This window comes from Sciurus carolinensis, chromosome 5, assembly GCF_902686445.1.
Source record: "Sciurus carolinensis chromosome 5, mSciCar1.2, whole genome shotgun sequence".
Taxonomy (NCBI): Eukaryota; Metazoa; Chordata; class Mammalia; order Rodentia; family Sciuridae; genus Sciurus; species Sciurus carolinensis.
The window spans coordinates 66,323,123-66,336,008 of NC_062217.1; the positions used below are offsets into that span (position 1 = coordinate 66,323,123).

The 12,886-nt window shown below is 40.1% G+C and overlaps 1 long non-coding RNA gene across 1 annotated transcript in view; it reads left to right on the top strand.

Moving 5' to 3' along the window:
* Positions 1–11,628, top strand: part of LOC124984510 (uncharacterized) — a 33,173-nt gene extending 21,545 nt beyond the window's left edge. The window contains exon 3 of the long non-coding RNA XR_007108692.1: positions 11,533–11,628. This is a non-coding gene — a long non-coding RNA (uncharacterized LOC124984510). The remainder of the gene's footprint in view (positions 1–11,532) is intronic.
* The last annotated feature ends 1,258 nt before the right edge of the window (positions 11,629–12,886 follow it).

Here is a 12,886-nt window from a genome sequence, read left to right on the forward strand (position 1 = left end):
TGGTTGGCTGTTGTACATGAGGCAATCCTGGTATCTGCCTGGAGACTGTTCCTTGATAGGCTGACTTTCCTGGTAGTCTACTCTCTGATAGGCTGATGTTCTCAATATAAGTCTGAGACTTGTGGAATAAACCCCTTTTGGTTCCTGTGATGAAGAAGAGCGTATGTGTTGTGATTGTCCCCGCGGGCGGTGGGCGATCATAAGTGGTACCGAAACCCGGGAACTCGAGTTACAAAGAAGGAGCTGATCAGGTAAATACAGGGAAAGTAAAGTACAGTTTGGCCAGGTTAAAGTTCGCGGGAAAAGCGACGGAGTTAAAGTTCGCGGGAAAAGGGACGAGTTAAAGTTGGTGGGATAAGCAATGGAGATTGAGTGTTTGTAAGTGCTTTCGCTTTTGTTTTGCTAGTTAAAGTGCTTTGGATTCTGTTAGTTTAATAGAGAAATATGGGCACTGAAATGTCACGAATGTGCATGGAAGGTCCCTTAAAGGATTTGCTCCGGGCCAATGGAATTCCTCTTGAAACTAAAACAGCCCGAACCAAATGCAGAGAGGCATAAAACAAGGGGAAGAGGTTTTGGAGGAAATAAAAGAGGAAAGGTCTAAAGCATCAGAAAGGGTGTCAATAAGATCAGAGACAGACAAGGAAAATGAAACTGGGTGTGAGGAACAACTTGTTAGGAAGAGGGAAATCAGTTTAGGGGAGGGTCCCCCATTAGGAGTCTGCCCTACATTATCCGCCCTTAAGGCCTGCTTCTCTCCAGGACCTCTCAAAGGGGGCTCCAAGTTTCTCCCCAAAGAGCCGTCACCTAAAGAACCGCCGGCTCCTCCCCGTTGCATATCCTTCCAGAAACTTGCCACATAGTAAACAAACCAGCCCAACCATCAGTGGCATGTCCTAGTAAGGTGTATGATATAGTAGCCCCAGTCCCCACAAATATTGGGAGATAATTGTTTCACAATTTTCTGCATCCAAACCTGAATGGATTACTAACCAGGATTAAGGGTTAAAATGCCCTAGGCATCAAGTTTCTGCTGGAACATTTTATCCCCTTTCAGATCCAAATCTCAGTCAAGGCTTACATTGAAATGTAAATAGAGAAAGCCTGAAGGCTCAGTAGGAGACCGGTCTCAAACCCAAAAAAAAAAAAAAAAAAAAAAAAAAAAAGAGCAAAAAGTCTTACCTGAACTCCAGCAAAAGTAAATTTTATGGTGCTTTACTTAAGTAATTAATGGCCATATCATTTTTCCAGGACTCTTGTTTTTTTTTTTTTAATTCTACATATTTTTTGAGCTCATGACTTTTTTGATCAGTTCTATTTTTTTTTTTTTTTATTCAACTAGAGTTTTTGAACATCTGTTACATTGCAATGGAGATTCACCTGAAAAGTTTCAAGGCCTTTGATTTTGTGTTATGTGTATGCCGTGCTGTCTGATGTCATGTTTTGTCTGTACCAAAACTGAGCGCTCCTAAAATTAAAATTTAAAAATGGATCCAAATACTTTTAATTCACGTGATTTAAAAAGGTTCAATTTAATTTGGGTAAACTAATAGAAGTAAAATGTCTTGAAAATAACTTGCAAGTCTCTAGGTGGTCAAACTAATAAAATGTTGATGTTTGTAAAATGTCTAACATCAATTTTTCTAGGACTTTCCTCCAACAAGAAAAAGCTGGCAAATACTGTTCAGGACACTTGTCTAATATCTTGTTTTTTTTAAAGAAAATAAGTGAATTAGAGTTGACATGCATGCATGGGATTACTCAGATGTGTTTGTAGAAAAAATTGTTTTGTGTCATCACTAAACTAAAAACAAGGTTACTAAGAGTTATGTCCTAATAGGTATAATTCTATATACAAAGGGTTCTAAAAGTTTCAACTGTGTTTCAATTAGAGTACTATAAATAACAAAATATTTAATCTTGCTAAAATAGAGTAATTTATCTAAATTCAGAAATTTCATAAGAGTTGTTTCAGAATGTGAACAAAGAGGTCAACAGATAGGAAAAAATAAATAAATAAAAGGTTCTAGATATGGAAATATATCTAGTGAAAAACAAAATGTTTCTGGGTAAGAAAGTGCTTATGTGATAAAACACATGAGAGTCTAAATAAGAGCTAAGAAAGTCTGTAAATAAACAAAAAGGGGTAATAGGGGAGACCTTAAGGTCCCCTAAAGATAAACTTTCTCTTTGCTTCTTTATTTTAAAATTTTTTAACTCTGGATAATGAGGGTCGCTGTGCCGCTGAGAGACATGGCAATCATAAACAACATGATAGAGTGACGGTAAAATGGAAGGATGTTCTTACAGGACAATGGAACAGCCCGGACCTGGTGCTTTACTGGAGTTGCGGCTCAGTTTGTGTGTTTCTACAGGATAAAACATCGCCTATCTGGGTTCCTGAGCGACTAACTCGACCAGTGACAACACTACCAACAAGTAACTCAGACCAACAAAATGAAGATGCTGAACATACTTCTGATGACCATGATGCTCATAGCCCCCCTTGAACTAACTTACAACCTCTTTTTAGTCTCTTAGGATGCTATCTCTCTCAATGTTGGAATGCTTCTAGGTTCCCGCTGGCAGTCTTAATGTATGTCCCTACCTTCCTACCTGTTCCAGTCTCTGTTACAGATACAGAACTGCCAGTACTACTATCTAGAGACAAGAGAGATTTTGGCATTACAGCGGCTGTGGTCACTGCAATAGTGGTTTCTGCAACAGCAGCACTAGCAACTGCCATACCTACAGCAACAGCAGTCAATCACTTGGCCAAAAATACAGCCACAGCCTTACAGACTCAAGAAGCTCTAAACAACCATTTTAAGGCAGGTACACTCCTTGTAAATCAAAGAGTGGACTTACTACAAGAACAAGTGGATATCTTGCAAGAACTTTTGGGACTGGGATGTGTTTATCCTTTAAGAGCAGTGTGTGTCACCCCTATTGCTTATAATAACCTTAGCTCTACGGCTATGTTATCTCAAAATCTGTCTACCTTACTGGCAATTGGTCATCTACGTTAGATAATTTAACCAGTCAGCTACGAGCTGAAATACTCAGAGTCAATGCCACCAGGGTTCAAGTTGCATCAGTATCCGAGATGTTCTCTTTGTTATCTAAAACCCTGGGATTGACAAAACAGTGGGCTGGAACAGTAGCTGTTCTGATTATTATCTGCTTAGGGATAGCCTATGTTATACGCAGCCAAATCAGAGCTCGCCAAGATGCCCGATGTCATCAATGGGCTATAGTACAGGCTTTGACAGCCATTGAGACAGGCACATCCCCCTAAGTATGGCTAAGCATGCTGGACCAGTAGTCAAAGACGGGTAAGATCCGTGGAAATGCAAACCAACCTAAGGCAGGGTTCTGATGCCTGGAGGTCAGAATTCCAATGACGGGTAAGGATGTAATTTGCCATGGACAACCTAAGACAGGCATGGTCCCAAGTCATCTTTTCTTTATTTAAAGAATAAGGGGGAGGGGCCAAGATGGCGGACTAGAGGGCGGCTGCATTTCACGCTGCTCCAGGACGCAAGATTCAAAAGAGGAGATAGTGAGAGACTTGGGACCAACTCAAAGCTGCCGGGTGAGTCTCTCCTGTTGGGGAGGTGTCCCGGATGGGGCGGTAGCCCCGGAACGCAGGGAATTGGTGAAGTGGAGTTGCTCGGCGAGACGCCCCTCCCCCCGCTGGAGCGGTAAACACGGACAACTGGGATCATCGTAGAGGAGGCGGCTCAGCATAGCGCTTGGACTCGAGCAGCCGCTGGGGCTCCGGGCGGCTGCCTGGGGAGGAGCTGCATGGCGAGCTGTTTGGACCCAGAACAACTGCTTCTGAACACCGGGGGGTTGCCCGGAGGAAGAGGAGGAGCGCAGCGGGACGCTTGGTCTAGGAGTGACTGCATCAGAGCCACGGGCTCAGAGGAGGAGCTGCGTGGTGAACTGTTTGAACTCAGAGCGAGCGCTCCTGAGTGCCGGGAGGTTGCCCGGAGGAGGAGGAGGAGCGCGGCGTGTTGCTTGACCTGGGAGTGACTGCATCAGAGCCGCGGGCGGTTGCCGGAGGAGGAGCTGCGTGACGAGCTGTTTGAACTTGGAGCAGCTGCTCCAGAACACTGGTGGCCTGCCTGGAGGAGGAGAGCGGTGGGACGCTTAGTCTGGGAGTGACTGCATCAGAACCACAGGCGGTTGCCAGAGGAGGAGGAGAGTGGTGAGTTGATTGGACTAAAAGCGACCGCTCCTGAACACCGGTGGCCTGCCTGGAGGAGGAGCGTGGTGAGTCACCTGGTCTCGGAGCCACCGCTCCTGAACACCCGGGGGGCTACCCCAAGGAGGAGGAGGAGGAACAGGGCCGGTCACTTGGACTTGGAGTGACTGCCTAGGGCTACGGGAGGTTGGCGGGAGGAGGAGACCTGAAGTGAGTTGTTTGGACTCCTAGTGACTGCGTCGGAAACCGGGCGGCTGTCCGGAGGAGGAGGTGTGTGGCGGGTCTCTGGGTCTCGGAGCTATTGTACGGGGCTCCAGGTGGTGGCTCAGGGGAGGGGCTGCATAGCCAGGCGATTGGTGCAGAGCAGGGTCCCAGGAGCTAGGTGGCTTCTTGCTAGAAGAGCCGCACAGAGACACACCTAGGGGCGGAGCGAAGTTTCCAGGGCGGCGGGCACATTCTCTGGGAGAGGCAGCCTAAGGAGACTCACCTGCGAAGGGCGAGGCTCCCAGGCCCAGGACATAGGTCCGGGCCCCTGGGATCATTGCAGAGGAAGACAGCCCAGCCCAGGTGGTAGTTGTAGATTGAGGGGAACCTCTAGGAGGGCAACTGACCAGCGAGACGTCCCCACCGAGTGACTCTTCCCGGCCGGGGGAGGTTTTCCCACAGGGACGGTAAAGCCAGAGACATAGGCACAAACAGGCCTTGCCTCAGCCCACAGTCTAGTTCCCCATTGGATGACCATTGGTCAACAAGTGGAGGCACCTCTGCCCACTAGCAGGGAATATACGCCACCTGAGGGTTACCACACTTAGAGAGGCAGCTTCTTCGTGGAGCTCTGCATTATCAACCTCCTCCAAGACTTCAGGCTACTGAAGGATAAGAGGGGATATACTAGCAATCTTCAGGGACATTATAAGTTGATAGAGGAAATCTGCAACATCTTAATGACCCACTGATCCCTGAACAATATGAGAAAACAAGGGAAGAAAATGCCCCAAACAAATCTAGATGTTACATCAATAAAATCCAACGACAGCATGGCAGAAGAAATGACAGAAAGGGAGTTCAGAATGTACATAATTAAAATGATTAGGGAAGCAAACGATGAGATGAAAGAGCAAATGCAGGCATTGAATGATGAGATGAAAGAGCAAATGCAGGCATTGAACGATCGCACCAATTGACAGTTAACACAGCAAATTCAGGAAGCAAAAGATCATTTCAATAAAGAGTTAGAGATATTGAAAAAAAACCATACAGAAATCCTTGAAATGAAGGAAACAATAAACCAAATTAAGAACTCCATAGAAAGCATAACCAATAGGATAGAACAGCTGGAAGACAGAACTTCAGATATTGAAGACAAAATATTTAACCTCGAAAACAAAGTTGAACAAACAGAGAAGATGGTGAGAAATCATGAACAGAACCTCCAAGAACTATGGGATATCATGAAAAGGCCAAATTTGAGAATTATTGGGATTGAAGAAGGCTTAGAGAAACAAACCAAAGGAATGAACAATCTATTTGAAGAAATAATATCAGAAAATTTCCCAAATCTGAAGAATGAAATGGAAGATCAAGTCCAAGAGGCTTATAGGACTCCAAATACACAAAATTACAACAGACCCACACCAAGGCACATTATAATGAAAATACCTAACATACAAAATAAAGACAGAATTTTAAAGGCTGTGAGAGAAAAGAACCAAATTACATTCAGGGGGAAGCCAATACGGATATCAGCAGATTTTTCAATCCAGACCCTAAAGGCTAGAAGGGCCTGGAACAACATTTTTCAAGCTCTGAAAGAAAATGGATGCCAACCAAGAATCTTATACCCAGCAAAACTTACCTTCAAATTTGACGATGAAATAAGATCATTCCATGATAAACAAAAGCTAAAAGAATTTACAAAAAGAAAGCCAGCATTACAGAACATTCTCAGCAAAATATTTCATGAGGAAGAGATAAAAAACAAAGAAGCAAATCAGCAAAGGGAGGAATTATCCTAAAGGAACTGTCAAATAAAGGAGCAACCAAGATGTGTCAAAAATTTTAAATATGAACCAAATGACTGGGAATACAAATCATATCTCAATAATAACCCTGAATGTTAATGGCCTGAATTCATCAATCAAAAGACATAGACTGGCAGATTGGATTAAAAAGAAAGATCCAACAATATGTTGCCTGCAAGAGACTCACCTCATAGAAAGAGATACCCATAGACTAAAGGTGAAAGGATGGGGAAAAACATACCATGCACATGGGCTCAGCAAAAAGGCTGGAGTATCCATCCTCATTTCAGATAATGTGGACTTCAAGCCAATGTTAGTTAGAAGGGATAAAGAAGGACATTTCATACTGCTTAAGGGAAGCATAAATCAGCAAGATATAACAATCATAAACATCTATGCCCCAAACAGTGGCTCATCCATGTATGTGAAACAAATCCTTCTCAATTTTAGAAACCAAATAGACCATAACACAATAATACTAGGTGATTTTAACACGCTTCTTTCACCACTGGACAGATCTTCCAAACAAAAATTGAACAAAGAAACCATAGATCTCAATAACACAATCAATAATTTAGACTTAACAGACATTTATAGAATATACCATCCAACCAAGAGCGAATACACTTTCTTCTCAGCAGCACATGGATCCTTCTCTAAAATAGACCATATATTATGCCACAAAGCTAATGTCAGCAAATACAAGAAGATAGAGACACTACCTTGTATTCTATCAGATCATAATGGATTGAAGTTACAAATTAATGAAAGAGTAAAAAACAGAAACTACTCCAACACCTGGAGATTAAACAATATGCTACTATATGATGAATGGATAACAGAAGATATTAGGAAGGAAATTAAAAAATTCTTAGAGGTAAACGAGAACAAAGAAACATCATATCAAAATCTCTGGGACACTATGAAAGCGGTACTTAGAGGAAGATTTATTTCATGGAGCGCATTTAATAAAAGAAGTAAAACTCAAAAAATAAATGACCTAACACTACAGCTCAAAGCCCTAGAAAAAGAAGAACAGACCAACACCAAAAGTAGTAGAAGACAGGAAATAGTTAAACTGAGAGCTGAAATCAACGAAATTGAAACAAAAGAAACAATACAAAAAATTGACAAAATAAATAGTTGGTTCTTCGAAAAAATAAACAAAATTGATAAACCTTTAGCCACACTAACAAAGAGAAGACGAGAGAAAACCCAAATCACTAAAATTCGGAATGAACAAGGAAATATCACAACAGACACGACTGAAATACAAAACATAATTAGAAGCTATTTTGAAAATCTATACTCCAACAAAATAGAAAATTTCGAAGACATCAACAGGTTTCTAGAGACATATGAATTGCCTAAACTGAACGAGGAGGACATACACAATTTAAATAGACCAATTTCAAGTAATGAAATAGAAGAAGTCATCAAAAGCCTTCCAACAAAGAAAAGTCCAGGACCAGATGGGTTCTCAGCCGAGTTCTACAAAACTTTTAAAGAAGAACTCATTCCAATACTCCTCAAAGTATTCCAGAAAATAGAAGAGGAGGGAACTCTCCCAAACTCATTCTATGAAGCCAATATTACCCTGATTCCTAAACCAGACAGAGACACATCGAGGAAAGAAAATTTCAGACCAATATCCTTAATGAACATCGACGCAAAAATTCTCAACAAAATTTTAGCAAATCGCATACAAAAACATATTAAAAAGATAGTGCACCATGATCAAGTGGGTTTCATCCCAGGGATGCAAGGTTGGTTCAACATCAGGAAATCAATAAATGTCATTCACCATATCAATAGACTTAAAGTCAAGAATCACATGATTATTTCGATAGATGCAGAAAAACCATTTGATAAAATACAGCACCCCTTCATGCTCAAAACACTAGAAAAAATAGGGATAGTGGGAACATTCCTTAACATTGTAAAGGCCATCTACGCTAAACCCATGGCTAATATCATTCTAAATGGTGAAAAACTGAAAGCATTCCCTCTAAAAACTGGAACAAGGCAGGGATGCCCTCTTTCACCATTTCTATTCAATATCATCCTTGAAACTCTAGCCAGAGCAATTAGACAGACCAAAGAAATTAAAGGGATACGAATAGGAAAAGAAGAACTCAAACTATCCCTATTTGCTGATGATATGATGGTATACTTAGAGGAACCAGGAAATCCCACCAGAAAACTTTTAGATCTCATAAGTGAATTCAGTAAAGTAGCGGGATATAAGATCAATGCACATAAATCTAAGGTATTTTTATATATAAGCGATGAATCTTCAGAAAGAGAAATTAGGAAAACTACCCCATTCACAATAGCTTCAAAAAAAATAAAGTATTTGGGAATCAATCTCACAAAAGAGGTGAAAGACCTCTACAATGAGAACTACAGAACACTAAAGAAAGAAATTCAAGAAAACCTTAGAAGATGGAAAGATCTCCCATGTTCTTGGATAGGCAGAATTAATATTGTCAAAATGGCCATACTACCAAAAGTGCTATACAGATTCAATGCAATTCCAATTAAAATCCCAATGACGTACCTTACAGAAATAGAGGAAGCAATCATGAAATTCATCTGGAAGAATAAGAAACCCAGAATAACTACAGCAATCCTTCACAGGAAAAATGAAGCTGGGGGTATTGCAATACCAGAACTTCAACTATACTACAAAGCAATAGTAACAAAAACGGCATGGTATTGGTACCAAAATAGAAAGGTGGATCAATGGTACAGAATAGAGGACACAGGCACAAACCCAAATAAATACAATTTTCTCATACTAGACAAAGGGGCCAAAAATATGCAATGGAGAAAAGATAGCCTCTTCAACAAATGGTGCTGGGAGAATTGGAAATCCATATGCAACAGAATCAAACTAAACCCATATCTCTCACCATGCACGAAACTAAACTCAAAATGGATTAAGGATCTCGGAATCAGACCAGAGACCTTGCATCTTATAGATGAAAAAGTAGGTCCAGAGCTTCAACATGTCGGCTTAGGACCAGACTTCCTCAACAGGACTCCCATAGCACAAGAAATAAAAGCAAGAATTAATAACTGGGATAGATTCAAACTAAAAAGCTTTCTCTCAGCAAAGGAAACTATCAGCAATGCAAAGAAAGAGTCTACAGAGTGGGAGAATATCTTTGCCAATCATACTTCAGATAGAGCGCTAATCTCCAGAATCTATAAAGAACTCAAAAAACTCTACACCAAGAATGTAAATAATCCAACTGACAAATGGGCTAAGGAAATGAATAGACACTTCACAGAAGAAGATATACAAGCAATCAACAAACATATGGAAAAATGTTCAACATCTCTAGTAATAAGAGAAATGCAAATCAAAACCACCCTAAGATTCCATCTCACCCCAATTAGAATGGCAATTATCAAGAATACAAGCAACAACAGGTGTTGGCGAGGATGTGGGGAGAAAGGTACACTCTTACATTGCTGGTGGGGCTGCAAATTAGTGCAGCCACTCTGGAAAGCAGTGTGGAGATTCCTTAGAAAACTTGGAATGGAAACACCATTTGACCCAGCTATCCCACTCCTTGGCCTATACCCAAAGGACTTAAAATCAGCATATTACAGAGATACAGCCACATCAATGTTCATAGCTGCTCAGTTCACAATAGCCAGATTGTGGAACCAACCTTGATGTCCTTCAATTGATGAATGGATAAAGAAACTGTGGTATATATATACAATGGAATATTACTCAGCCATAAAGAACGATAAAATTATGGCATTTGCAGGCAAATGGAGGAAACTGGAGAATATCATGCTAAGTGAGATAAGCCAATCTCAAAAAACCAAAGGAAGAATGATCTTGCTAATAAGTGGATGATGACACATAATGGGGGGTGGGAAGGGTTAGTGTTGGGGTTGGAGTTGGGTTTAGGGAGGGGGGCAAGAATGGAGGAAGGAAGGACTGTATAGATGGAGGGGAAGGGTGGGAGGGGAGGGGGGGAAGGGAAAAAAGGGCAGAATGAATCAAACAATATTACCCTATGTAAATTTATGATTACACAAATGGTATGCCTTTACGCCATGTACAGACAGAGAAAAAACATGTATACCATTTGTTTACAATAAAAAAAAAAAAAAAGAAAAGAAAAAAAAAAAAGAATAAGGGGGAGATGTCAGGGGTGGGCTCTGAGGGCCCCAGAGCTGCACCGTGGCCTGATCTCTAAGATGGCGCCTGGCAGCTTGCCAGACATAGCTGCACTCATATACAAGTTTTAGGAAGTAACTCTGGTTGGCTGTTGTACATGAGGCAATCCTGGTATCTGCCTGGAGACTGTTCCTTGATAGGCTGACTTTCCTGGTAGTCTACTCTCTGATAGGCTGATGTTCTCAATATAAGTCTGAGACTTGTGGAATAAACCCCTTTTGGTTCCTGTGATGAAGAAGAGCGTACGTGTTGTGATTGTCCCTGCGGGCGGTGGGCGATCATAGCAATGTATTTTGTAAGACTTAGTGTGATGTGTAATAAATTTTGAGGTCTTTTGTTGCTTGCTAATTTGTGCCAGTAGAACTTGAATATGCAGTTTGCAGTCCTTTATATTTGAAAAGTTCTTATCAATTAACTCATAAAAGTTTGCTTTTTTCTTCTCTCTCCTGCTGTCTTGGTGCTTTATAAGCATGTCTGATGGACCTCCTCACTATTTCCTTTTTGTCTTTTACTCTGTCTTTTCTATTTTTCCATCATATTGTCTTTCCTTTCTATCTCTTGTATATTTTCCTTTGACCTATCTTCCAATTTGCTAATTTTCTCTTCATTTTTGATTAATATGCTCTTAAATGCTATCTGTCAAATTCCTATTTCAGTTTTTATATTTAGTCCTATACTTTCTTTCTATTTTTGGTTTCCGGCTTCTCTCAATATTCTCAATGACAAGAATGATGATTAAAAACTTTAGGTCTGATTAGTTCAATATTAGGAGACCATATAGGGTTATTTGTCTTACTTCTTGTTTCTGCTAGTTTTAAGTCATACCATCTTGCCTGTGTGTTTTGTTCTGTGACAAATGTTTCATTTGCAAAAATTACACAGAAATACTCTGAGGTCTAGGAGAGTTCCCTAGAGAGCATTTGTGTTTGACTCAGTAAACGACAAGTGACAAATAGTTGTCTGGATCACTTAAAGCCAAGTTCCTGGATGGAAATAATTTGAGGCTGAACTATATTCTATGTTGGGGGGACTAGAGAGGCATCTTTAAGGATTTTCAACTCAATATGATGGATGCTTATCTGGGTTGTTCTTGACAGGTTCTGGAATCCATGCCTGCCTCTCAGCTACACCAACCTTCAAAACTATTGCTCAGCTGAAGCCTCAAATCGGCCCCCTCTGATTTAACAAACACCCTGTGAGTAAATGTGACCATAAATGCTACTGTCACCTCCCTCATTTCTTCTCATCTGTTTTTTATTTCAATATTTTAAAACTTCTCTGATGCTTTTAATAAATTTTAAGAAAACCTTTTTTACTGGGCAACTTAATAGCCATTAAAAGAAGAAAAATGTCTGTTCATTCTCTTCTTTAAATTGTCCTTGGAATAGATGTGCAAACTAATTTTCTACCTTAGATTTCCTTTCTGATATGCTTCGATACACTTTTTCTTCTTTATAGAACACATGCAAATACGAAAATATAATCATGATTTTAAAAAAATTAAATCCTTTGGGACCAATGTGCAAAAGTTGACTTTGAAGGGAAAAGGAATGAACTGCATATGTGTAATTTCTTGGATGGGTCTGTCTTCTTCTGTAGGCTAATATCCAAGTGCTTGTCTTAGCTGGGAAATCCCTTTCTGTGAATCCTGATGAAAGGCAAGGTTCCACCTTTACCTCTTTCTCTGAGACCCAAAATGGAATCTCCAGTCTCTCTTTAGCTACTGTGAGCTACAGCAAAAGTGAACCTGTCTCTGATAATTACTCTTTCTTTCTCAGGTCTTTGGGTTTTAGGAGAATGATAATATGATTGAGAATAACTAAGGAATTTTGATACTGAAAATACATTGTTTGGAGTCTGGACATAGAAGATGCTTGTAGTGTTGAGTGTCAATATCTCTATGAATGTCCAGGAGTAGCATGTCCAGAGTTCCAAGTGCCTGAAATACTATTTTGACTTGGTTGATTGACTTCCAAGATTCCTTTTCTCAGCATATTTGCAGAACCTGGTTATTCAGGTTTCTGTTTGATATCTTTCCAATAAATTGCTTTTCCCTTTAAACTAGCCAGCATTAATTCTGTTGCTTGGGAATTAGTTAAGTGGAGATCAATTAACAAAATTTCTACTGAAGTATATAAAATAACTCAGTATTTCCTATAATGAATATATTTAATTTGCTAAGATCTATGTGATCTAAATTACATGAACAAATTTCAATAATAATTCTTTGCTTCTGATTTAAAAGAAATACATGACTACTTCAGAAGCTGTTAGGCATATATTTTTTAAAGGATTCTTATTTATGGATCTTAACAAATTAAAATTGAGTTAGAAGATACATAATCAATCATTGAAATAATTTCCTCAGTGATGTGGCTTATTAACAATTGAAGGTATAGATTCAAGGGAAGCTATTAAGATACATTAAGTTCCATTTCTTTAAATTTATTG